The 27,621-nt window shown below is 37.8% G+C and overlaps 1 non-coding gene across 1 annotated transcript; it reads right to left on the bottom strand.

The window, feature by feature from the left end:
* Positions 1–6,215: 6,215 nt before the first annotated feature.
* Positions 6,216–6,320, bottom strand: LOC120269578. The gene has a single exon (XR_005539227.1). It is a non-coding gene; the product is annotated as a small nucleolar RNA R71 (small nucleolar RNA).
* Between the last annotated feature and the right edge of the window lie 21,301 nt (positions 6,321–27,621).

The following is a 27,621-nucleotide window of genomic DNA, read 5'->3' as shown; positions in this document are numbered from 1 at the left end:
AGCAGTCTTGATGTCCTTGGAATCTTCTTAACCTCAACCATCGGAGAACTTTTGGAGGGAGTTAGTTTTAGAATTTTTTTACACCTTTTTATGGATTCTTTATTCTTTAATCATTATTCTTTATCCATAAGAGGACCCAATTCGAGAGGAATTGTATGTCGATGTAACTAGGCTTTTTCTTGTGAACATTAACTTTCATTGGCAATATATTTTTGTTCTAATTGATTGTGATTCATTGCATGTTTGCTCATTGATTAATATGTTGATGTTGTAGGAAGAGATTCCCACTCATTAGAACATTCATGATTTGTTAGATCTATGCATGAGCTAAGAGATTAGGTATTCCTGGATTCTGGATTAGGGTTTGATTATCCTTTTAGAGGAGTTCTTGATCTTAAGGTGAACATAGGAGGAAAGGGTGGGAGAGATTCCATCTTAAGTTTCTAGTGCTTCAGACATGGTTGCCAAGAGATTGGAACTAGTATGCCTCTGAATTCCCCCAGTCCATCACAAGATAACATTGTCATATTCTATTTCACATCACAAGTGATTATTAAGGGACTCCCCACACGGGTACCCACTCCTTCCAATTACACTTCATGATCCTCGATTGTATTTTAGTCATTAGTTTGTAGAAATAAGTTTATTTTACTAAGAAAAACCACCATAGAAGTTAGGCTATTGATTAAGTGAAAAGGAAGTAATAGGAACCTCTCACCATTCCCTAGGAATTTGACCCTCGTGCTCACCCGCGAGGTATTACTTGATGACCTATGCACTTGCGGTATACACACGTAAAGGGTGTGTGATTGCTTCCCAACAAATGTACGGCATTGCCAAGTAATACCTTGTGCAAAAGCGCAAGGATTGTATTCTACGGGGCTAAGGAGCTCCTATTACTCCTCCATCACCTATTATCTAACCTTACAACTTAAGCATGGTAAACTACGTTAACAAGTGCAAAAGTGTAAGCAAATTGCAAGTATGAGAATTATAAAGCCACACAAGAGATCACAAGAGCAATGATGAGATAAATAGACCTAGGGATGAGGATTCCCTTGAGGGGTCATCATGATATATGGATGCATAGTAATAACATAGCAAGGGTGATTTAGACCGAAGGATCTCAAGATTAGTCCAACCCCAATTTCTCGGCGATTGAACCCTAATCCCATACGAATGTCGATAAGGATATCTCCCTAATCACATTCCTACGATCGTATTAAGTAGGGAGATCACACAATAAGGACACACTTACCCTAAATCTATCCTTATGGTTTGGAGGGGCTACCGACATCCAATTTCTCGGCATGTCAATACAAGTATACCCTTTCTAGTTCATTAGGGATCCAATACACGTGAGTAGGTCACATCTATGCGTACAAATCAAATAAGAACTACGGATCTCTCCATTAAGTATTTCTAGGCATGAATAACAATGAACCAAACCATAAATTGCCCCAAGCATTTCAATTAATAATAAGGCATCCAAAATACATGATGAACCCCCCAAGGTTCACCTAGATCAGGTTGCCTTCGGGGTCTAGTGTGCCATCATACAAACAAACATGATAGAGGCAAGAAAAACAAGAAACAAATGCATAAGTGACACTTTCTAGTCCAAATGATGATGAAGAAGAGCGAGGCCAACCGAATGATGCTTCCTCTAGCCGAATGAATGCCGAATGACCTCTTGACTCCTCTCCCCTTGATGGTGAAACTCTCCCCTTGAAGTTCCAAGCCCTTGATCACCTCTCAAGCTTCAAGAAAAATCCTCCAAAAGATGTCTTCGTTCATCCTTTCCATCCCCCAGTTGTGGCTGCTAAAAAGCTCCCCTTTCCACCCCTCAAAGGTGCTTTTATACTTCCCAAGTATCCCGGCCGTATGGGGGCAGTCTAGGGGTTAAAAAGAGACCAAAATCCCTCCAAAACAAGACATCCCGGGGTCAATGCCGGGGTCTATGATGGGTCAATGATGGCCTCATTGAGGTCGTATGAATCAAGCTAGAAGATGGTTTCTCTTGCTACAGTATCCATCCCGGGGTCAATCCAAGGTAGCATTGAGGCCGTATGGCCTGGGTCAAATCCTGACTCGAAAATTCTCCAGGTGCTAAATTGGTTACTACATTGATCTTGCTACAATACTTCTGCTACAGTAATCTGCTACAGTAACACGCCCTGATTTTCTTCTCTTTTTCGCCCAAATCATATCTTTGTGTCTTCCATGGCTCCTCCGTGCCCTACAATGCAAATAATACCCGATTAAGCACAAAACGGGTATAAACTCTTATAAAAATGCATGCTAGATATATCAAATACATATACTAAAATACATACATGTAGACACTTATCAGCATGTCACGCTTACATGCAGACTTGGCACTTTTCAGTAAGAACACAATAGGCTCCATCAATTGTGTTATTCAAATATAGTATTTCCATATATCTTTAATTAATAAATCCTTCAAAGTTTGGTATTTAATGAATCTTTAATCCAAACTTGTTCTTCAAGCAATCATGCTAAATATCATCTCCTTAAATGTTACTTGAAAGTCTTCCCAAAGATAGCTTCTCCATCTTTTGACTCGGCTAGTCTCCATGATCTCTTCTTACCTAGAATAACAACTTGTTCTTCAAAATCTTTGCCACCTCATTATCTTGCAACATCATCAAGATATGTGACAAATAATGAACCCCATGTTATACTCCATAGTTGCAACATGATAAAAGTTATAACAAACATTGACAGGAAAACTAAGTTACAACTTATAGTTGCAACTGAACGCAAACTATACACAAACCAAACATACAAAGTTCAAAGCACAAATATATTTGACTAGATTATAACTCATAGTTACAATAGAGTTTCAAAGAAAGACAGAACAAACATATTACAAACAAAACACGAACACAAACTACACAAACTAGCACATAATCATACTACTTCTCCCCTTTTATGGCACATAATGCCAAATTAAAGCTCCCCTGCAAAGAAAAAAGTTCATCAAACTCCCCTTTTCCTCTACTAATGGTATAAAGTATACCTTGGATATGGCTTTCTACTTGGCCATTACTAAGAGTTCACCTGCTATCAAATTGTGTTGGCACATGATATAGTAAAGTGTTTGCTCCAAAAACTGCTCATAATCTTCCATTGCTAAAGAACCTGTAACAAAAGATATACCTTGTGTAAGAGAGTCAGGTACAAATACTAAAGATGGTGTGGTGCTTGACAATAGTAAGTCTACTTTTTTTTCCAAAACTGAGCAGGTTGGGGGACACTTTGAGTTTCTAGATGCTTGACAATGATATAACCTTGTCATACTTCACCATCTGCTTAAGTAGATATTGTGAGATGAATGACGGGAACCCAAGGTGTGTATTAGTTAATGTATTTCAGCCTTATTTAGAATATATTGGTATGTAGAGTACCTAATACAAAATTACATTCCTATCCTAATTACATAAAAAAGAGTTGTTATTTCTTTTCAAAAGCTTGAATTGTGTACTATGGGATATCGATTAAAAATTCCTAGCCAAAATAGGATATTATGTTTGATAGTAAGCAAGGAGGTCGGTAATCATAATTTGGGTGACCAGGAACAACATTTGCAGCTAGTAAGTTCTGAGATAATTTTATCATAATCACACTCAAACTTTTCTTCAAAGGCACCCTTCAAGTGTTGGAAACTCCAAAAACTTGTTAACATTTCTTTAGAAAATGACACTATTTCTCCCTTTACGAAAACCTAATAATAACTTCACGCCAAGAAATCACTGATAAGTACTTGAGTAAACATGATTTTTATATGTGTTTTACATTCATTGAGCATTATTTTATGTATGGTTTGTCTCATATCGTGTACTGGGTGTTCTTTTATGCATGTAGGTTGTGAATGCATTGAAAATTCGAAAGGAAGCAAAGATAAGCTATTAAGGCATGATGTTGAGAGTTCTTGTGCAATTTAAAGATAAAGGCACAAGAGGAGTTCGTGAACGGGGAGATGTGTGCCAACTTCCAAGAAGATTTAAGTCAATTCACCAGTTGGAAGGGCATATAGGCAGTCACATCTTCACGTTCCATTTTTTTGTGAAGATTGCAAGACCATTCAAAGATGCGTCGATGAAAAAAAGTCTTATATCCTACCACATAATCATGCGCCCAATTATGTGGCCACAAGAGGAGAATGTTTAGATCACGCTTGTGAAAATCACTGTATCAATACTGTAGCAAATTACTGTTCACGTGCCCGCGTGGAAATTCCACCCTCCCGTGTAGAAATTCCTGCAACCCACGCGAGCACGTGGAAAATCCACATGGGCGCGTGAGGGCACGTGATAGATGCAAATCTGAGCTATAAATACGCCATTTGCCCTATTTTTGGGGGACTTTTTGGGGATCTTTTGTGCGGCTCTTGAGAGGTGAGATGGCTAGAGTTTGGAAAGGAGGTCTTTGCTGATTTGGAGGATGTTCTTCACCAACTTTAATAGTTTCCTTCATCGTCATAGCATTTAGGAAGCCATTGGTGACCTAGCTTCGGAGAGGAATCCTTCAAAACGTTGAACTACCCACCAAGGCCAATCATCATGAATTCAAGGGGGTTTTCTCTATGGTTTTTGTTGCTTTTCATTGTATTAATTATTGTTTTGTAACTTGCCCCATGGAGGGCTAAACCATAGTAGGTACTTGGGCATGTGAATCCTAAGATCTATTATTTTGTATTGATTTGCTTTATATTTCTAGTTAATCCGAGTTGATTTGAGTTTTAGCCTTGTGATTTCATTGCTTACATGTGCTATTAATTTTTGTGATTGATCTACATTTCATGATTTGTTACTTTGATGTGAGAGGTCTCCATTAGAGTTAGAACTTCAAGGTTAAAGAGGGTTGAGAGGGTGAGTTATGAAATAGTGGAGCATCCCCTTTCCCTTCCGATTGAGTGTTTCCTATCTCCGAATTCCCTAGACTCTATGCAACCATATTTGGTGTGAGGCTTGAGATTGAGAGATTTCTCCGCCGGGACCTTGTAGGGGGTTAGGGAATTTTCACCGGGACTTAGGGTTGGATCTATCTTTAGGAATCGGTTTCACTCTTAGGTATCCCTAGAGCTTATTACAGTCATATGGGGTGTGAGGTGTTGAGATTGAGCAATTTCTCCGCCGGGACCTTGTAGGGGACTACTACCGGTTGTTTGGAGACAAGGACCCATTGTTCTTGGATTACCTCAACTCATTAGACTCAGTTTAGAAGCATTTAGAAAGTTTTGAACCTCATGCTAGATTCTAGGGGAAGCATTGCCCGGGTACCTCATCTTTATTGATTGAGATCTCCCTCCATCAACCCTTGCATATTCATCTCCGGTATTCATTTCTTCGTACACTAGATCACCACACCATCTCATTTATCATTAGGCTAGATAGCAGAGAAGTAGTTTGTACTAGTAACCCTGTTCCCTATGGATTTGACTACTCGACTCGCTTGGTATTTTATTACTTCGACACCCGTGCACTTGCGGTACACATACACATATTCGGACATGTGTCATGTTTTTGACGCCATAGTCGGGGAATATGATATTAGGAACACTAGGACTCGGTTACTTTAGCCATTCACATTTTTATTTACTTTTCTACTTCATATATCTCTCTTTCTCTATTCTCATTATTTTTTTCGTTGATTTCAGCTACAGGTTATGCCCCGAGGGAACCCTTCGACATTGGTTGAAGAGGATCCTGAAATTGAGTGAAGATTTCATAGAATGGGGCAAAGAACCTGCTCAAGAACAGAATTTTCCAGCTGAAATAGAGATCAAAGAATCAGAAAATATGGCTGAACAAGAGGGGCAACAAAGAATACTTTCAGATTTTTCTAGACCTACAATTCGTGGGACACAATCCAGCATTGTCAGGCCACTGGTAGCAGCCTAGAATTTTGAGTTAAAGCCGGGTTTCATTCAAATGGTTCAATAGTCCGCACACTTTAATGGGTTAGACGATGAAGACCCAAACAATCATATTGAGAATTTCCTTGAAGTATTCGACATGTCGAAGATTAATGGGGTTTTGGATGACGCAATTCGCTTGAGGGCTTTCCCATTCTCATTGAAGGGAAGAGCCAAACAATGGCTTCATTCATTGGTAAGAGCTTCTATCACAACATGGAACGAAATGGTCAAAGCTGTCCTTGCAAGGTACTTCCCTCCGTGAAAATCGGCAAAGCTTCGTAATGAGATATCTTCATTTGTTCAGATGGATCTCGAATCTTTATTAGGCTTGGGAACGATTCAAGGACCTCTTGCGGAAGTGTCCACATCATGGGTTCCCCGAATGGATAGTAATTCACACATTTTACAATAGGTTGAACTCAAGTAAAAAATAACTTCTTGATGCCACCGCAGGGGGGACATTGGGAAACAAAACCGCCGAAGAAGCCCGACAATTGCTTGAAGAAATGGGTTTGAATAGCTACTAATGGAATGCAAGAGAAAAGAAGAAAGTGGCCGGACTCCATGAGATCGATGCGGTTACGTCCTTGGCAGCCCAAGTAAAGGCGTTGAGCAAAAAATTGGATACTTTTACTTCATCAAAGGTAGCCGCAATCACAAGTTGTGATGCTTGCGATGTTCGCATATGCTATCCGACTGTCCTATCTTGATGACTACTTCAGCCCTAGTTGAACAAGTAGATTTACTGGGCAATTTGGGAAGAGGACAAGGTAATCTTTATAGCAATAACTACAACTAAGGGTGGAGAAACCATCCAAATCTCTTATGGGGTAACCAAGGGCAGCAAAAAGCTGCTTGTTTGGCATTACAGTTTTAACCGAGTTTTAACCGAGTTTTCTGCTCATATTTGTTCCAATAAGCCCTTATTCCCCCCCCCCCCCCCAACCCTTCCATGTCTTCTTCCCCATCTTCATGGAGTTTTCATGGTATTCTTATGCTATTTCTCATAAATGATCATACTAGAATCTTGTTTATGCTTGAAAATGGGGTTGTGTGTGGCGTAGGAGCCCGACTTCGACCAAAGTCACCGGAGTCGGGCGCCCACATGAGCGTGTGGCTAGCCCATGCGCCCGTGTGGGTTGGCCGCGCGCTATGCGGCAGTGCCACGCGCCCACGTGCTAGGGCCACGCGGGCGCGTGGCGCCTTTAGCCGAGAGTGGTCCCAGCCACGCGACCTCATGGCTGGAGCACGCGGGCCCGAGGCTTGGTAGGCGGCGCTTGGACCCGACAGCGCTGCGTGGCCCGGCCCGCGCGTGCCTTAGCCACGCACCCGCGTGGCCGAGGGCGCGCGGACACGTTAGCTGCGCCCTCATGCTTTGCGCCACGAGGCCACCGCGACCACGTGGCGCTGGCCGAGCGGTCTGGCGGGCGTGGGCTGGGAGCGATGTGGCCCAGCGCCTGTTGCTTTCCTAGCTAGCCACTCTCGCACACGTGGTGCCCAGTTTACACTGTATTCATGCTGAACTAATATTTTTAAGTGTTTTCTTCATAGATATGATACCACGGATCAAGAGTATGGCTCAGAAACGTCCTCGCCATGACAGGGAGCCAACCCCACCACTGGAAGTCAAATTTCCTGACCCCATTCATCAACTGCGGTTTGAGCGTCTCCATCACCTAAAGATTGGACAGTCACGCTTTATTGACTGGAATGCATTAGAGGACATTGGTCTTGCTGAGGAGGTCAGAGCACTTGTTAGTGTGGGAGATTGGGACCGCCTATTCTCTATTAAGAAGCCCGTCAGGCGAGACATCACGTTGGAGGTTCTTGCCTCATTTTCCTTTAACCGTAACGCAAATGACGCTAACTTCGACACAGAGGAAACCATTCATTTTCGAGCCTTCGGTCAGCCACATGGGATGTCTCTGACCTAGTTCTTGATATATCTCGGGTTATACGATCAGGATTATGCTGATACTATCGAGTACACAAAGTTCTCACCAATTATCCTCATGATGTCACTCCGGGCTTGGTTTTCCATGATTTATGCGCGGCCATCATTATGTCCTAGGTCAGTTGAAGGCTTCTTTGTTCACACGACCGGCACATAGGTATATTCATGCTATTCTTAGCTAGTTAGTGGCAGGACGTGGAGATGGTACAGGCTTACTTCGCAGGACTGATCTTTTATATCTCCACTCTATGGCACATGGAGTTCTCCTTCATTTGGGATATGTTGTTGCTGATTATTTCCGTCACCAGAGTGAGTACTTGCGGTTATGAGCACTATTTGCAGGACCCTACATTACTTGTCTCGTGTTCAAGATGGGTCTGATCGCTCGGTCAGAGGCAAGGAGAGGATTAGTAGGCCAGCACCATTGGGACTTATCACTCTCCATTTGATGGGCATTGTGAAGTGTACTGGCTCAGGGGGATATACATTAGTTGAGTCTTCATATGAGGACGAGGAGGAGTCGGATGAAGCTATAGAGGTACCACTTACAGCTGAGCCCATGGTCACTGAGGCAGCACCAGTAGCGTTAGCTGATCCTGAGTCATCTTCCCCTCGAGTTCACGAGCATCTTGCTCAACTCGAGGTTTCCATTGCTACCATCCTTGAGAACTAAGCGCGGATACTGGAGCGACTTGATCGTATTCAGCAGACCCTTGATGAGGAGGTCTCATCTACTACTGCACCAGCACCCGCGCCCGCATCAACACCAGCACCAGATATCAATGCTTAAGGAGTCACACTCAAGAGTCTTTTCTCTTAGTTTCTAGGCTTTTATTTGTTTTGTTAGTAGTTTTTGGACTTTTGTACTCATAAAGGTTTCTCCTTCTGAAAGTTATCTTCATGTTTTTATTTCTGTTGCGAGTATATGCTTTACTGTCTTATCTATGTGAACTTGTGTTTCATTTATATTTTGTTGAGCTTTACTGAACCCCTTGTATTCCGTGTAGATGGTCTTGAGAGTGATGTTGATGATGCTTTAGTCATAGACAAGATCATGTGCATTGTCATATGGTCATGTGAGCTTCACAACTTATACAACACGTCCTTGATTTAGACTTCGCCAAACGTTTAATGAGGAATTCAGGAGAGTATTGTTTTAATTGCATTCCCACACATATTTTGCTTCCTGTGATTCTATCTTTATTGTGCTTACATATGTACATTGAGGGCAATGTACATCTTAAGTGTGGGGGAGGAGTCACCTTATACATGTCATATACTTGTGTTTTCATGAGCATGCTCTTGTTGCCAATGAAGGTTCACCTTAGGATTAAGAGTTTAATTCTTAGATTTTGGAGGTTGTAAACATTAGATTTTATCATGCTCTGGTTTTCTTCCAATTTTCTTGAATATTTTTGTCCGATTGCTCTGTGTGCACTTTTCTCACTCAATTAGACCTATGAAGACTCTAGTTCATTATATTTTTTTTGGGACCTTAGTGTGCTAGTTTTATTCAAAAAAATAAAACAAAATCAGAAAAAAATCAGAAAATTTGAAAAAATTTGGAAATTGTTTGTTGTTTGTACATAGGGGGTGGAAAGAGCTATCCCATGATGTATGAAGCTATTCCCATAAGTCAGATACTTGTTATGCCATAATGAGAGAAAGAGCTATCTCATGGGATGTGTGAAAGCTATCACCCTTGGTAGAAAGAGCTACCACCTCGAAAGTGTGAAAGCCACTCGGGAGGCATCTTGAGAAAGGGCTACCTTAGAGGAATGTGTGAAGCTACTCCCTATTTTTTTTTTGTTTATAAATAAGTCCCATGTTAAAAAGGACTTAGTAGTGGACATAGTGTTGACATGAGTTGAGTTTTTCACACACACACGCTTTCGGACTTCATCACATTCATTTTTGAATGGATTGTTTGCTAGAGCATCGATTGTTTTGTATAGTGTTTGACTCCCTCCATTACTTTAGAATTTTATTCTTTTACTCTCTTGGTGAACCAAAGGCCAAGCACTTCTCTTTTCTTTCCATAAGTTTAATGTTTAATTTTTCTTGAGGACAAGCAAAGGCTTAAGTGTGGGGGAGTTTGATAAATGCTTTAGTAAACATGTTCTTTATATGTGTTTTACATGCATTGAGCATCATTTTATAAATGGTTAATGTCTCATATTGTGTATTGGGTGTTCTTTTATGCATGTAGATTGAGAATGCATTGAAAATTCAAAAGAAAGCAAAGATAGGCTATTAAGGCACGATGTTGAGAGTTCTTGTGTAATTTAAAGATGAAGGCACAAAAGGAGTTCGTGATTGGGGAGATGTGTGCCAACTTCTAAGGAGATTTAAGTCAATTCACCAGTTGGAAGGGCACAAAGGCAGTCACATCTTCACGTTCCTCCTCTTTGTGAAGATTGCAAAACCTTTCAAAGATGCGTCGATGGAAAAAAAAAGTCTTATAGCCTACCACATAATCGTGCGCCTAATTATATGGCCTCAAGATGAGAATGTTTGGATCACGTTTGTGAAAATCACTGTAGTAAAGTAATATAGCAAAGCACTATATCAATACTGTAGCAAAGTTACTGTTCATGTGCCCGGGTGGAAATTCCTGCAGCCCACGCGGCCACGTGGAAAATCCATATGAGCGCTTGAGGGCACATGACAAACGTGAATCTGAGCTATAGATACGCCGTTTGCCCTATTTTGGGGGGACATTTTTTCGGATCTTTTGTGCGGTTATTAAGGGGTGAGATGGCTAGGGTTTGGAAAAGAGGTCTTTGCCGATTTGGAGGGTGTTCTTCACCAACTTTGATAGTTTCCTTCACTGTCATAGCATTTGGGAAGCCACCGGCAGCCTAGCTTCGGAAAAGAATCCTTCGAGATGTTGAACTACCCACCAAGAACAATCATCAAGAATTTAAGGGGGTTTTCTCTATGGTTTTTGTTGCTTTTCATTGTATTAATCATTGTTTTGTAACTTGCCCCATGGAGGGCTAAACCCTAGTAGGTACTTGAGCATGTGAACCCTAAGATCTATTCTTTTGTATTGATTTGCTTTATGTTTCTAGTTAATCCAGGTTGATTTGAGTTTTAACCTTGTGATTTCATTGCTTGCATGTGTTATTGATCTTTGTGATTGATCTACATTGCATGATTTGTTACTTTGATGTGAGAGGTCTCCATTAGAGTTAGAACTTTAAGGTTAAAGAGGGTTGAGAGGGTGAGTTATGAGATAGTGGAGCATTCCTTAGACTCTATACAACCATATTCTCTATGACGCGTAAGATTGAGAGATTTCTCCACCAGGACCTTGTAGGGGTTTAGGGATTTTTCGCCTGGAATTAGGGTTGGATCTATCTTTAGGAATCGGTTTCACTCTTAGGTATGCCTAGAGCTTATTGCAGTCATATGGGGTGTGAGTTGTTGAGATTGAGCGATTTCTCCACCGGGACCTTGTAAGGGACTAGTACCGGTTGCTTGGAGACAAAGACCGGTTGTTCTTGGATTATCTAGACTCATTAGACTCGGTTTAGAAGTATTTAGCAAGTCTTGAACCTCATGCTAAATTCTAGGAGGAGCATTGCCCGGGTACCTCATCTTTATTGATTGAGATCTCCCTCCATTTTACCCTTGCATATTCGTCTCCGGTATTCATTTCTTCGCACACTAGATCACCACACCATCTCATTTATCATTAGGCTAGATAGCAGAGAAGCAGTTTATACTAGTAATCTGTTGCCTATGGATTTGACTACCCGACTCCCTGGGTATTTTATTACTTCGACAACCGTGCACTTGCGGTACACACACTCATATTCGAACGTGTATCAATCACCAGTAGCAAGGCTCAAATTGCAATAGAATTCCCTCACTAAGGAAGGGATATAGAATTTTTCAAATTTTACAGACTTCAATAGATGTCTTTCACTTAAGCGTTAAGTGATGAGTGTATATTGTTCATATATTTCATATCAATTTGTACACTCAATTAGCATGTATTAGAACCATTATATGGAATTTGATGCTAATTATTGTGTGTTTTATATTAATAGGCTTAGGGCGGTGCTTAAAGATGAGGGAGAGTCAAAGGAAGCATTCTTGACCCAAAATAATGAGTTTTTAGCTCTCTCGGCATCATTAAAACAAGGACAAGATAAACTGGGTAGCTTACGGGTAGCTTACGGTCATCCTTAAGGCCATAAGTCTATTCCAGATGACCTTGCAGGCATGCTTTTACCCATAAAAAGGATTCAGAGCCAATTCAAAGGATCTTACAGGCAAGGGTTACGCTCATAAGGATTGCTATAAGGACCATCTAGAGAAGCTTATAGTCGCAGCAGATGCCCATAAGGGTAATCCCAAGAAGCAGAACAATGAAGCTTACAATCCAGCTTTTACGCCATAAGCTGCACCGTGACAAAATCCTAAAACCTTATGGATGGGGCTTATGGCTGTAGGCATTCTTGTAAGGTTGAAAACTATCCTTTCTATCTCCCTTATGGCCTAATCCTTAAGCTCGTAAGTAGCCCGTAAGCAATTGGGTATTAATAGAACTGATGAGGATTTCTAGGGCATTCTCTATTATATCTTTCTGTTCTTTTGGGGGTGACTCTTAGAGGTGAGGTTGAGGAAGAAACATGCCAAATCTCCAGTACTCTAAGGCTAATTTGGAGAGGGATTTAGTACTACATTCAAGGGGATTTGGTCCTATATTCAAGAGGGCGAAGCTTCTTTGGTGACTCTTCATCTTAGGGATTGAAAATGGAGTTTTTATGGATCTCATGTTTTCTTCTATTCTTTGTATCTTAAATGCTTGCCTACCATTAATGGAGGGCTGATTTGTAGATGTTTGGGCATAGTTAAACTATAGGGTTTATTTCTTTAACTTTAGTTGTTGGATCTTTGATGCTTTAACTGATTTTTTATTTGCAATCATATCTATTTGAATCAATTTCATGTTTGAATGCTTGGTTGCTAACGAGGTGAAAGCCCTAGCTATCATGTTTGATATACTACGTGATGAGTAGAAATACCCATCTAGCATAAACATGCCATGATTAGAGGAAATTATCAGTAAGCCTAGGTATAAGGTACTTCGAAGACTCCATCTCCCACAATTCTCCCCAGTGAATTATTGGCAATCTCTGAGCTCTTTGTAATCATGTGGAGTCGATTTTAGGAGAAATTGCATTTTTGCTCTATATTCGGATTAGGGTAATCTCTCCTCTCTCTCTCTCTCTCTCTCTCTCTCTCTCTCTCTATCTTCTTTGGGGAGATTATCTACTTAAGATATTGTCATTAGCTCACATTTAGGTTTTATAGAGTGTTATTGTTATTGTGTGGATGTCTGTATCAGCTCTGCACCTATTCAGTTACTCTTCGCCTGAGAAATCAAGGTTTAGTATAATTCTGGAAATCTCTTGGTTCAAATAGGATTGAATGTTTAGACAACCATTGTCCTATACTCAATAACCCTATAGGGACGTTATGCCCGGACATCGCTTTTTTTTCTTGATTTCCCTCCTCCTATTTCTAGTATTTTCTTATTTTCATTTGTTCTTGTTCACACATAAACACTCCACTATTCAGGCTATTTTTTTTTATCTAGAGTTATTACTAGTTGACACACCTCTTGCATGTGTGTATCACAAGTGCACATGTGTCAAAGTAATAAAATACCCAATGGGTCGGGTAGTCGAATCCACGGAGAACAGGGTTACTAGTACGAACTACTTTTTTGCTATCTAGCCTAATGATCAATGGGATGATGTGATGATCTAGTGTGTGAAGAAATGAATACCAAAGACGAATATGCAAGGGTAAAATAGAGGGAGATATCAATCAGTAAAAGTGGGGTATTGGGGCAATGCTAACCCTAGGATTCAGGTATTAGGTACCAAGTGTACAAAGTATTTCTAGAATGAGTAGGTTAATTCATGAAAATCCAAAGATAATCGGATCTTGCCTCTAGATCACCGATACTAGTCCCCTATGAGGTCCAGGCATAGAAATTGCTAAGTCTCAACACCTCACACCACATATGACCGCATAGCACTCTAGGGATTCCAAAGGGTATATTTGATTCCTAAGAATAGACTTAACCCTACCTCTAGGTGAAAGGTCCCTAACCCCCTACGAGTTCCCGGTGGAGAACTCTCTCAATCTCAACACCTCACTCCACATATGGTTGCTTAGAGCTTAGGGAATACGGAGATAGAATACACCAATTGGAGGGGAAAGGAGGCGCTCCACTATCTCATAACTCACCCTCTCAACCCTTTTTAATCTTGAGGTTCTAACCTTAATGGAGACCTCTTTCTCACCAAAGTGAACAAATCATACAAACCAAACAACCATAAGACCAATATGGCAAGCAAGCATTAAGCAAACAAGATTGAAACTCAACCAAAATCAGATTAAATAAAAACACAAAACAAATCCACACAAGATTAGAATCCTAGGGTTCACAAGGCCAAATACCCTCCAAAGGTTTAGCTCTCCATGGAGTAATATACAAAACAAACCATCAATGAATGAAAGTATATAAAAGCCATAGAAATAAACCCCCCCTATATCTGAACTAATGGCCTTGATGAAGAGATTAGATGTCTTGATGGAATCCACTCTGAAGGTAGGGTCATCAGTGGCTTCCTTGATGCTATGACACAAGAGGAATCGATTAGAGTTGGTAGAGAAATAGCTCCTAAGCTACAAAGACCTCCTCTCCAAACCCTAGCCACCTCACATCTTAAGAGCCGCACAAAAGATATCCAAATAATAGGGCAAATTGACTATTTATAACCTAAAATCAGGCTGTCGCGTGCCTTCACGTGATAGTGTAAGCCTCCCATGTGGGTTGTAAAATTGCCCACATTACTAGGTGGAATTTTCACCCGGTTATGTGAACAATGTTTGCTACAGTAATGTTACATTGATTTGCTACAGCACTTGTCATGAACAAAGCTCCAAAACTTTTCTTCTCTTGAGGCCACATGGATGGCCACACGTCCGTGTGGTAGGTTATGAGGCTTCATGTTGTCTAATCATCATTGGGAAGGCTCTTGAAGTCTTCACACAAGTCGGGATATGGGAATGTGGCTGCCTTTATGCCCTTCGAACTCACCATCTAGTTTGAACTCTCTTGGAAGTTGGCACACACCCTCATGTGTATGAGCTCCACTTGTGCCTGGATCCTTATGTTGCACAAAAGATTCCCAAAATGTGCCTCATGACCTATCTTTGCTTCCTTTTCTTCTCTCAAGGCCTTCACACCCCTATTTGCACAAAGGAACACCAAATGCAATTTATGAGACATAAATCATGATAAAAATTTGAATGTCCTAATTTGCTATGACTTTCAATTTGGTATTAAAAGTGGTAATACTCTCATCCTCTTCCATCCTCAAGTTGTGTGATGAAGATCTGAACTATGCTTATCCCTTCATGTATGGTCTACAATGTATCTCATGCCTCCTTTATAAAATTACACATAGCAATATACAAAATTTGCCACTCGTCCACGCCACCAAAGATTGCATTGATAGCTTTGCCTTTGTGTCTCACAACTCTTGTTTCTTCAAGAATCTAGCTGTTTTTGCTCTTCAACACCTCATTCTTCTCAGTATCTTGGATGATTAAGGATGGACATCCTTATTCTATTACTATCCAAGCACTTTCATCAAGTGATTCAATGAAAACTCTCATGTGTGTCTTCCAAAAGGGAAGTTTAAGTTATCTAGAAGAGGTGAACATGTCATCAAGGTTCTTTCTCTGTTGCTGATCTCTGAATGGAACTACTTGAATCTCACTTACTTTCATAACCAAAGCTTAAAAATGGCAACCAACATCTAATATCACTTATTAGTTCCATTCAGTTTATGTATTGTTAGATTTTATGTTTTCAATCAATACGCACACCACACCAATCAAGAGAAAGGGTGCAAACATTTGGCAATGTAGTGGACACATGTGTATGTGCCTACAAGGTAATGCCTGGGGAATAAATGTACAAGAAGAACCAAAAACACAAGTTCAACAGTAATAGAAACACCTTCACTAAGGGATAATGGTGAATAAAAATCATATTCTAAAAGGATCACCTAAAAAAAACCCTTATCAGTTTGACCTCTTGTCAATGGGACACTCTTTCACTGGGATCTTCTTACAAAAACCTCAGAGGATCAACTCTCTTCTATAGAATGAACTGATGCTCACACCCCCTACATCCTTAGGCCTTTCTCTTACATTCTAAATCCTCAAGGTGAGAGTTATATAACTCTCCAAGTAAACTTCCTCATGAAACATTCCTCTTCTTCCTTGATTTCTCCTAGCTTCCAAATCCGATACCTACCAAATTTTGTTGTGTAACAACTCATATTGTAATGAAGTTACAACATAACCTACCTACTAACACTAGCTGAGTTATAATTCAATGTTACAATACGACCTTAAAACACCTTCAACCCTTATGGTTAAGTTTGAATTGAACACTACTGAATCCCCCAATCTCAACTAGATCAACAACTAATTGAACTCCTAAATGACATGTCGGTAACTCCTCAAGGATCTTCGTGCATGTGCTCAGACTTGGCCTATTCAATTAGAACACAAAAGCCTCCATCAATTGTGTTATGCAAATATAGTCTTTCCATATATCTTCAATAAATCCTTCCAAGTTTGGTCTTCAATGAATCTTCAGTCTAAACTTGTTCTTCAATCAATCATGCTAAATATCATCTTCTTAAATATCACCCTTCTTATATGACTTTATTCAATTATTCCCCTAAATTAGCCCTCCTTTGTTTATCTTCAAATATAATATCTCATCATTTTTAATTAATTGAGTGCTTTCTAATAATAACCCTAATTCAAGACTTCGCTACTCCAAATAGGCGCAACACTTGTTACTCGAAATCCTTCCTAAAGATAGCTTCTCCAACTTTAACTAGGCGAGTCTCCATGTGATGAGTTCTGCAAGCATACAAATTGTTCAAGTAGTATATAATTATCACTCCCACAAGGATTATGTTGTTAAGTAACAATTTCTTGTAAATGAGGTTATCTATACAGATCAATGTTCAAATAGAGAAATTTTAAAAAAAAAAGATAAATAAAAGATAAAACTAATAAAAGCTAGCAAACAATGGCTTGAGTAGGGGTGGCCATAGGGCAGGGAATCCCCGATCCCCATGGGGACCCGACCCGACGGGGATGGTGATTCCCCAAATCCCTCCCTCGTGGGGTGGGGACAGGGGCCAATTCGCCCCATTTCCTAAATGGGGACGGTGGCGGGAATGCCTTCCCCGCCCCGTGGGATCCCTGACCTAATTAAAATATGTGTGTGTGTGTGTGTGTGTGTGTGTGTGTGTAGGTTTATTGAGTACATTTGAAATTCTAAAATCTGAGTACATTTGTTAAGTCATTGTATTTGATTGTAGTGGCGTACTACCTACTTATATGAATTCCAAATTTTATGTTTTGCTTTATATTGATAACCATTTGGAGAAATTTTTTTTAAGTTTTTATATGTTGGTTTGACAGGTTTGTTGAGCTCTATGCTGAGTAGTTTTGATGTTATCATATTTTTATGTATAAATCTATGTAGAGTAGTTTTCATGTTCAAAAATATAACAATATGTTTGCAAATATAGAATCCCCGTGGGGATGGGGAAGTAAATTCCCCCCGTCGAGGAATCGGGGATGGGGAATCCCCGTCCCCACCACGGCGACCAGGAGAGGCCTCCCCGCCCCCGCCCCACCCTATTACCACCCCTAGGCTTGAGGTTTTAAATTTAGAGGCAAGGGCTTCTCGAATTAGTGTTTAGTATAATGTTAAAAATAAAAAAGGCATTGTACTAACTCTCTAGAATTAAATTTATTTTTTTTAATGCAGAATATCTTAAAATATTCATTATTTTATTTTATTTTATTTTTTAATATAATGATATATCTAATTAGATTAACTCCTACTTTCTTGGTAGTTAATAATAAAGGATTATCTTTTGTAATTTTATCTTTACTTATCTTACCCTTGCTTTAGACAGCTAGCATGGGTATTTATGTAATTATATGAGAGTTCTTCTTCTATATAAAGAGACTCTTTGCTCTTGTAAGGGATATAGTTCAGACCTCTCTGAACCTTCTTTCAAGTAATAGAAGAATTCCATGAGTTTGTTTTATTTTCCTTCTGCTCTTTTCTTTCTGCGCTCTGAGTACAACGGGTAACTAAAGAACTCAGGAGCCTTCTTGGTAAGCTTAATTTTTTTTTTACCTTTTATCCCTTTTTATCTAGTATTAGAGCTTGTGTTCATTATGAATATTTGTGAGTAGTCTCTTATTTATCTTCAGAGGAAAACCCTGTAGTTTTATTTTTCTAAAAAATGGTAAACATGAATTTTATTTATTTTAATTTTTTTATGCATATGTTCTACATTTGATCATAATTTCAATGGTATATATTTAATTCTTCTCTATTTTTGTTTCTAAAAGACTTCAAATGTGGGCTGAGCTACGGCAATAGCACACTTGAAGATCTTCATGTAATTAGAGATGGCCTGCAATATAGCAATAATCTAGTCCCAGTTTTCTATCATTTTAAATTTCTTTTGATATTTATAAGATAAAAAGGAACTCTCTGGTTGAGTAATTACACAAAGTGGAATGCTCAAAATCTCAAAGGTGGAGACTCTATAAGAATCGTCTATTGTCAAGGTAAGTCATCAAGATGATGCAGCAGAAAGAGTTAGTAGATTCTAAGACGGTAAGCCTGAAGGGTTCGATAGAGTATGTCCATGGTGAAAAGCCAGAGAAAATCTTTCTAATATGATTATAAATTTCAAAAGATCCGTGTTAAAATGTTTTTCTTAGATTACTGGTAATCTTGTATACTTTATGTACAATTTTACATAATATATAGTTAATTATGTCAAAAGCCCTTGATTATTTAGACCTGGAATTAAAACATATCCATGAAAAAATTAGCTTAGATAAAGTTACTTTTTGCCGTTTTAAGGAAGAAAATCATAAACACAGGTTCCACTTTGAAGATCATCAATTAAATTTTCTGTGTGACACATCCTTAACTCTATTGTATAATTTCAACAAAAAAATCAGAAAAATGCTTGTACTATGCTGAAAGATTTTTAGATCTTAGTAATAAAAAATCTAGAAAATTAAAAGAGATTGATGAAAAGCTTGAATATCTTAAATAGCAGACTGACTTAAAATTGCTTAGACAATTACCAAAAAAGGAAGACATACAAAATCTTCTCACAACCATTAATCAAGAACATAAAAAAAGTTGAAAAAGAGATTGTTTCCTTGATTAAAATCTTGGAAGATAAAGTAGAAAGTTAGAAACCTCAATTTCTAACTTTTAACAATTGTAAACAAGCTCCTATGAGTAAAGATGATCCAGAATTACATAAAGCTCATTAGAACATAGATAAATCTGCTTTTGCACCCTTTATTGGTTTTTCTAGTAGTTCTTCCACTACTACTAATTCCAAATTGAAAAAAATACCATAATTGAACTTCTCTTATCACTTCATAAGAAGTTTGATATTTTTCTTGCAAAAGAAAAACAAGGACATATTGAAGAAGCAATCTCTAAACTTACTTCAAAAGTTCAAAATCTTAAAATAGAAACTAGTACCAAAGAAAAACCAGTTGTTAAGTCTTCTACTAGGGTCCGTTACATTTGGCAAGATCCTAAAGAGCAAATAGAAGAATATAAAAGACTCCATGCCAAATAAACAAATCACAAAGCTTCCCAGTCAAGACATCATTAGGAATTATCATTCAAATCCTATCAGAAAATATTATAAACAAAAAAAAGGAACTAATGTTGTTATTGAACAACTAATTAATCTTGAACAACAATTAGACATATGTAGAGAAAAACAAGCTCAGCTTGTTCCGACTGAATTACTATATAAACATGGTTTCTGGGAAACTTCACCAAAAGTTTATCAACATAGGAGTGAGGAAATTATTTCATGTTGTTTATCACAACAACAAGTTTCTATGAGTTTTTTATCTAATGACTCAAAAGGAGAATTACGAAAAAGACAGTATCCTATTATACACATAGGATTAGTCTTAATAGGTGTGCGTGGCCTACACAGAAAAAATTATGGAGCTAAAGTACTTGTGTCCGTAGTAGACTCTTCAGATAATATCCCAAAAAAAACAACTATTGGTTCTATGGAGATTGATATGTCAAAAAATCATGAAATCTGTTTTTAGCACCAGACATGTCCATGGCAATTAATGATTTTTGTAAATATTTTACATTAGTCATTAAAACAAAAGGATATGATAGTATGCAACAAAGAGAAAATCTTTTAATCTCAAAAGCTTTGATTAGTAGACTTGGGGCATAACTCTTCAACAGCCTATAAGTTGAAAATTGACAATGTTCTAGTTCATCTAGAAACACAAGGCATCAAAGCTATAGAAGGAAAGCCAACATCTTCTGATATCTATACAAATGACAAATGGTCTATTTCTTTAGAACCTCAACAGCTAACAGCTATCCAATATTGGCCCTCAACAAAAGGAAAACAAATTGCATCCTTTAAATTCATAGATCATAAAGCATCGACTTCAACACATGAAATTGAATCAGAAGATGAGATAGAAATAATCAATGTTATCATAGCCCAATATTCTCATATTTGGACAGAAGATGATTTTGATGAAATCATTGATATTGATGAGATAAGGAAGCCCTATAACTTCCAAATGGCAAATAAAAATTCAGAAGGTTTAGAAGAATCCTCCATTTCACTTCCTCTTCTAGAAGAAATGCAGATAAGTAATCAGGACTTATTTACTTATATGCAACGGATGAACAATCTTGAATCAGATTCCAATTATCCTACTTTAAAGATAGACAGACTTTTTATGAATGATGTTGAAAGTAGTAGTGCTCCTACAACATTTCCATAAACTAGAGTCAGTGGAGTACCTACATTTGGACCACTTGTAGTAACTCCACAACCAATAACCCAAATACCCTTTGGGTAGCCAAATAGAATAACAACAGCCAGACCTTATCTTTATGATAATCTTCATATGCTTCCTTTAGCAATTGCTCAAACAGGTTCTATGTTAACCCTACCCAGACTTTCTACATGGGAAGAAACTATTAGAAGATGGGAAAGTAATACTATAACCCATGTAGCCACAAAAAACTTTGTTGAAAACATAGATAACGTCATGTATATTGAAAATCTATTAGGAGAAACTGTGAAACTATACTTTCAAAATTGGAGAACAGCTTTTCCACAAAGATTTCAAGCACTTGTTAATGGTGCAGAAGACACATCTAATATAACTTCACAAATTCGACAAATTATTTTAGGATGTGATGAATATCGTTGCCAAGAATAAATGTAGAGACAAACTCTTTTTGACCTAGATAGGCTTATGATATCCAACATGAAAGACATTGAACAATACTCAATGACTTTTTTAGCCTTAGCGGGAAAAACTAGTGCCGCATTCTTAAGTCCAGAACTTAGTGCAAAATATTTCAGAAAACTAGGCCACCTTTCAATACAAAATTACAAGAACTCTCATATAATTACATAAATACCCATGCTAGCTAGTCTAAAGCAAGGGTAAGATAAGTAAAGATAATATTACAAAAGATACCCCTATATTATTAACACAGTGAGGGTATTTTAGACTTTTTACAAAATAATCTTCTAGAGATTGATACCTATTCTTGTTGATAATGGATCATTATCAGTCTTCATCCATTTCTGAAATTATATTAACTGGTTGAATAGTTCTACCAAATCCTTCTGGGTCTCATCCTCGAATAGGTCCATGGCTTCGGTTTCTGATTGCAACAACATTGAGTACCCATACTTTAACAGTTGAAGTTTCTCCTAATAATTCCTAGTCATCAGTGGGTCATTTAAAATTCACAAAGTAGTGTAAAATTTATATCTGCACGATGGAATTGAAAAGGTCCTGTTGTATAAGAGTTCCAATGAGGTCTTGATCTGCTTAGAAGTATATGATGAGTTGCGGGCATAATTTTTCTTCCATGATACCTTGGTATTTTTGAAATGATATGGGCTTCAAAAGGTCCGTCTTTAGCATAGCCTCTAATTAATTCTTGTAATTTTGGTCCAAAAAATTTTGGCACATCTTCTTCCTCATCAACACTTAATAATAGCAACATGCCATTGTAGAAAAGTTTAGTAACAAGATGTTTTAATCCAAAAAGCTTCCAGTCAATTTTAGCTAAAAGGATAGATGGACCATAAATATTTTAAGGAGGCATGCCATTGTACTGTACTAATTCTAATCCAGGAGTAGCTTATTCATTTAAATCCCCTATAATCTCTTCAGTTATTTCAAGATCAAAGAGAAATGTTTCTTTTACCTTATTTGAGATTATTATTTGAACTTCAACAAGTAATTGGCTTAACCATTACTATCTATAAATTAATTTTATATTCATAAGAGCAGCAAACCTTCTATGTTCTTTGTATCTGTCAAGAGTACTTGTACTTACAACAGTAGCAGTAATTTGCTATGGAATCTTCATTCCTTCAGATTGTAGATAGGTCTTGAAAGCAGTTTCTGCTGAGTGTTGAGTATAAAACCCTCTCCATCCTTGTTGAGTATTTCTTTTTCCTACAGCCTTTTGCAGGTTTCCCCATGTATGATATACTCCTGCTTTTTTACCTTCAAAGATTACAAAAAAGTCACATAATCTTGTTTCATCTCTTTTGTAAAATAATGACATAGTGCATTTAAAGAACTAATTTTAGTTGATGCCATAGAAATTTTCATAATGCATTTGTTAATATCTTCTGTTGGATATCAAGTTCGAGTCCATAAGGAAACCTAAAATTACCTTTGACTCCTTCTACATACTTTGGTAATTCTTTTCCTTTGATATTTCTTTTAGTCAGCTGTGGTAATTCATTACCTTTGTCTTTCTCTACCATTTATCTATAGGGACTTGTGGAAATGATTCTTGATAGTCTGTCAGCTCCCAGATTCTCCTTTTCTTTGATGTGTTCTATATGCACAGTAAGACTAATCCAAGTTAGTTGATCTACAAAATTTACACAGCGATTAATTGATAATTTTTTGTTATTAATTTTATTATAGAAATTAACTATAGCTATACAATCTGTTCGGACAGTAAAGTCATTTTTGCTATAAAGAAATATTCTAAATTTTTCCAAAGTATATATGCAGGCCATTATTTCTATGTCTATTGTAGTAATAGCTGTTTTATATACTCCACTACAATACCTAGATATTTTTTCTTGTGAAGGAGATGAATCTTTTGATGGTCTCCATTTAAGGATTCCACCCCATCCTTCTAGACATCCATCTGTCTCTATAATTATATAACTATTTGGTTTTGGAAGAATTAAAGGAGGTAATTTTTCAATTACTCCTTTAATATGTTTAACCATTTTCAAATCTTCAGAATTAAATTTCCTTTCTCCTTTAAGAGAGCACTTGTTATAAAATATCCCGGTATACTTGCTTAAGTTTGGAATATAATTCCTTGTGTAATTTAGTATTCCTAAAAATCGTTGTAAACCTTTTATAGTTTCTAGCTACTACTCTAGATGTTCTATTATATTCTTTATAATGTGTGGTTGCAACTGAACTGTTCCTTCTCCAATTTCAAGACCTAAGAATTCAATTCTCGCAACGCTTATCTTCATTTTTGTTTTGGAGAGAATCAATCCTTCTTGTTCACAGATCTCAAAGAACTTAAGTAAGTGCTAGATGTGTTGTTTAATGTCATTAGAAAATAGCAGAATATCATCAATATAGACACAAATGAAATCAGAGTATGTTCCAAAGATTTTATCCATTTTCTTTTTGAAGACTGGAGGATCATTGTTGAGACCAAAGGGCATTACTAGCTATTCATAATGGCCATGAAGACTTATAAATGCAGTCCATTCAATGTTGTTTGGATGCATCATTATTTGATGAAATCCTGATTTTAAGTCAAACTTGCAGTAGGCATTTTCACCTTGTATTTTTAATAAAAGATAATCTATTCCTGGTAGAGTATACTGGTCTTTGTATGTATTATCATTTAGTCTCTTATAATTGTAGACCATATGACTCTTGCCTCTTTCTTGTTCAAAATGTTTATTGACAATAAAAGCAGCTGTTCTATATCGACTTGTGGGTGGTCTTATGACTCCCAAGGTCATTATTTCAGAGATATGTTTTTTATACTCTTTAGCCATTTTGGGCGAAGGTATAATCGGTTTATCTTGTATTGTTATGTCTGGATTTATAAGATCAAGATGATAGAGAATCTTATTCTTTTTCTAATGGTCTAATGGATTGTTACCTATGTATTGCGATTGTTCAAGTCTATTTAATATAGGAATTATCTGTGTTTCAAAGTCAGTCAGTTTTCCTATATTGTAAAAGAAACTTTCTTGTATCATTTGGATTTCTCCATAAGAGAGATTTTCTTCTTCTTCAAAGACTATTGAAATTATTTACTTCTTCCACTGTCATTAATTCGCCTATTTTCTTTACAATTGGAGAAGTTTGGATAATGTCTATTTTTCTATAAAATGTAATAACACCTTGACAGATGTTAATTCCCCCTTTAGAAGAATGAACAAAGTTCATCCCAATAACTAGATGAAGATTATCAGTTATAATGGATGTGACATATGATAAGGGCAGAGGGTTTTTTCTTTGTTTAGGATTATTGTGGCTGGCTCTAATTTAAGAGTTGAAGTTCGACTACTATTTAGTCCTAAAAGAGTAACAGGTTTATCCATGTTTTCATAGCAACTCTTAGGCAAAGCACTATCAGCAATGCAACACTTATAAGTAGCAACTGTATCTAGAATTGTTCTAACAGGATACAATTTTTCACCAATTTCTATGATAGCTGTGAAGTTTAACAGGTTATTTACTATGGCTGCTAAAGAATAAAAAGATGATTCATCAGTTTCAGGAATAGAGGTGATACACACCTATTCTTCTAAGCAGTCTTGCCGCTTTTCGTGGAGATTTAGTGTGGAAAATTCGTCTGCAAGTGTTTTGGCTTTTATCACTGTCAATTGTTGTGAGAGACTCTTTACTTCTTCTCCTAATTCCACAATTCTTTTTGCTTGTTCATGTGTAAGAGTTTTGTAATCTACTTTAGTTACTGGCAGAAGTAAAGAATCATTTGGTACTTCCACTTGTAACTTACGATTAGCACAAAAGGCACATAATAAGATTTGCCGGCAAATCTTACACTATGTCCTCATTCCTTTAATAGGTTTAATATTACAAAAGATACCCCACTATTATTAACATAGTCAAGGGTATTTTAGACTTTTTACAAAAACAATATTCTAGAGATTGATCCCTATTCTTGTTGATAATGGATAGTTTTTCTTAAGAAATCCTAATTAGGGTTTGATGTTCAAATTCAGGGGTTCCAACATCTTAGTTCACATTTTGGTTCTTCCTTCGATGTCTAAAATCATGCAAACATGGAATCCAACACATTCACAAACAATAAGAACCATAAAATTCAATCAAAGAAAAAATAAATATTACAACAAAAATAAAAGTCAGCTCATAATTAGCTACCTAAATGTTGGACTAATTCCAGTTCTAAAACAAAAAGATCTACTCTCTCATGTTCCATTTATAGCAAATAATACTCAAAATAAACATTGAACTAATGAGTGTCTAAATGTGCATGTTTTTATAATATTATTCTATACACTTTACATGGCCTTTTATGAATCAATGCCCGTTTTAGGCTCAATTTGGTATATTCGCATCTACAGGGCATGGAATGGAGATTAAGGCTTGAGAACGCTAATGGTGAGAGCGTGTGTCATATGAAAATGAACACACTGCTCCCCGGCCGTAAGTGCATGGTCGTTAAGTAATGATCCTTTCCCGCGAACGCAAGAGGGTCATATTCCCAAAGGTCCCAAAAGCTACTATTACTTCCTCTTCAACTACACTATCTAGTCTACCAAATAGAGATGGTTATTGATTGTAAGGTAAGAAAATAGATAAATGAGCTAAAGCATACCACGCACAATTAAAGATAACAATTACCAATGAGAAGGAAAGTCCTCATGCAAGGATCCCCTCGGGAGAAGGATAGGCATGAAAGAATTTGTGAAATAAAGTATGATTTTGGTTTCGGTTGGGTGTAAGAAATCTTGGCTAGGGAAGCCCTAATGATCTCTTGGATAGGGTTATCCCTAATGCTCACGGGGGGCTACTGACACCTGTAGCCTCCGAGGTGCCGATACAATGAATCCCCCTTCAAACATTATGTGACCTGATTCATGCAAGCATCCAGCTCTACAGTATCATTCATGAATCAAAACCTACAGAATCCATCCATTGTAGATTGAACATTAAGATAATAGATTGAAACCAAAACAAGAAACATGACAACAATCAATTAGAAAGTAAAGCATCATGCATACAAGTTTTCTCCCAAGGTTCACTAGAGCCCGGTGGCTTTGGAAGTTTAGTTCAACATCAAAAGAAGTATAACCAAGAGATACAAATAATTAATGAAGAGTTTCATTGAAAACCTCCTATTTTTTCCACTAATGGTGGTGATGAGACCTTGATGGATTCGTGCCATCGAGCTCTTTGATGTTCTCCTTGAGTTATACCCTCTTGTCCCCTTGATTCTCCCTTGAATCAGCCTTCTCCAATGGATTTATTCCTTAGGAGTACTTGGAGATGCGTGGTAGCCAAACTCCCTTGTAAAAACCCTAAACTAAACTTAAATAGTTGCCCAGGTGTACGGGTAGGCGTGCTACTGTATAAGGGCTGCATAGGCATCAAATCAGTTTTAAAATATTCGGGTTTGGTCAGCCTGCATAGCGTGCGGGCACCATGCGGCCACACGTGGTTCTGCCAAACTTTCATAGGTGTCGTGTGGTCACATGAGGGCCGCATAGGGTTTTGGACAAGGTGTGCGAGCGGCGTGCGGGCCGCATGCGGGGCACTACATTACTGGTACAGTATCGCTACAGTAATCTCTATTTAAACTCCACATCTTTCTCGTTCGGTGCATGGGGGCATGTGTGAGCTTTAAATATGAATGATTTATCCTCCGAAACACGTTAAAAACACTTTTCCACTCTCAAAGTGGTCTTTCGATGTCCTAAGACGAGTATAACACAAAAATGGCGTAAACAGGCATCAGAGTCATGAAATTTGCATGAAAGTGAGTAAAATATATTAAAAAAATATAGTACATTTGAAAACTTATCGAATGCATTGTAGAGTGTTTTTGAGGAAAAATTGGTAAGTTTTAAAGAGAGCTACTATAGCAGTTCATTATAGCGCTCTACTCTAGTACCCCATGGAATTTTATGCACCTACTATAGAACGCCACATTGAATGAGCTAAAAGGCATACAAGCACTAATGCACCCATATGGGAGGATGCAAGGAGCATTCTAGGAGCTATGCCAGCAATTTATGCACACTACACAAGAAGCCTCACATATGCTTGATTTATGGGCTATAAAAGCCCAACTCTAAGGTTTGAGATTGAGCTAATCATCCATCTTATGGCCGCTCCTTGGGTGACACTTTGGAAGCAATTTGAACAGATTTCTAGGAGCATTGGGAAAGATCAAGCCAACAACTAAGCATCAAGTTAGGCCACTAGGAGAGATCAAACATGGCATCACTCATCTCATTGAGTTTAGTAG

The sequence above is a fragment of the Dioscorea cayenensis genome, chromosome 9 (assembly GCF_009730915.1).
Source record: "Dioscorea cayenensis subsp. rotundata cultivar TDr96_F1 chromosome 9, TDr96_F1_v2_PseudoChromosome.rev07_lg8_w22 25.fasta, whole genome shotgun sequence".
NCBI classification, from domain to species: domain Eukaryota; kingdom Viridiplantae; phylum Streptophyta; class Magnoliopsida; order Dioscoreales; family Dioscoreaceae; genus Dioscorea; species Dioscorea cayenensis.
This window is presented reverse-complemented; position numbering and strand designations above follow the sequence as displayed.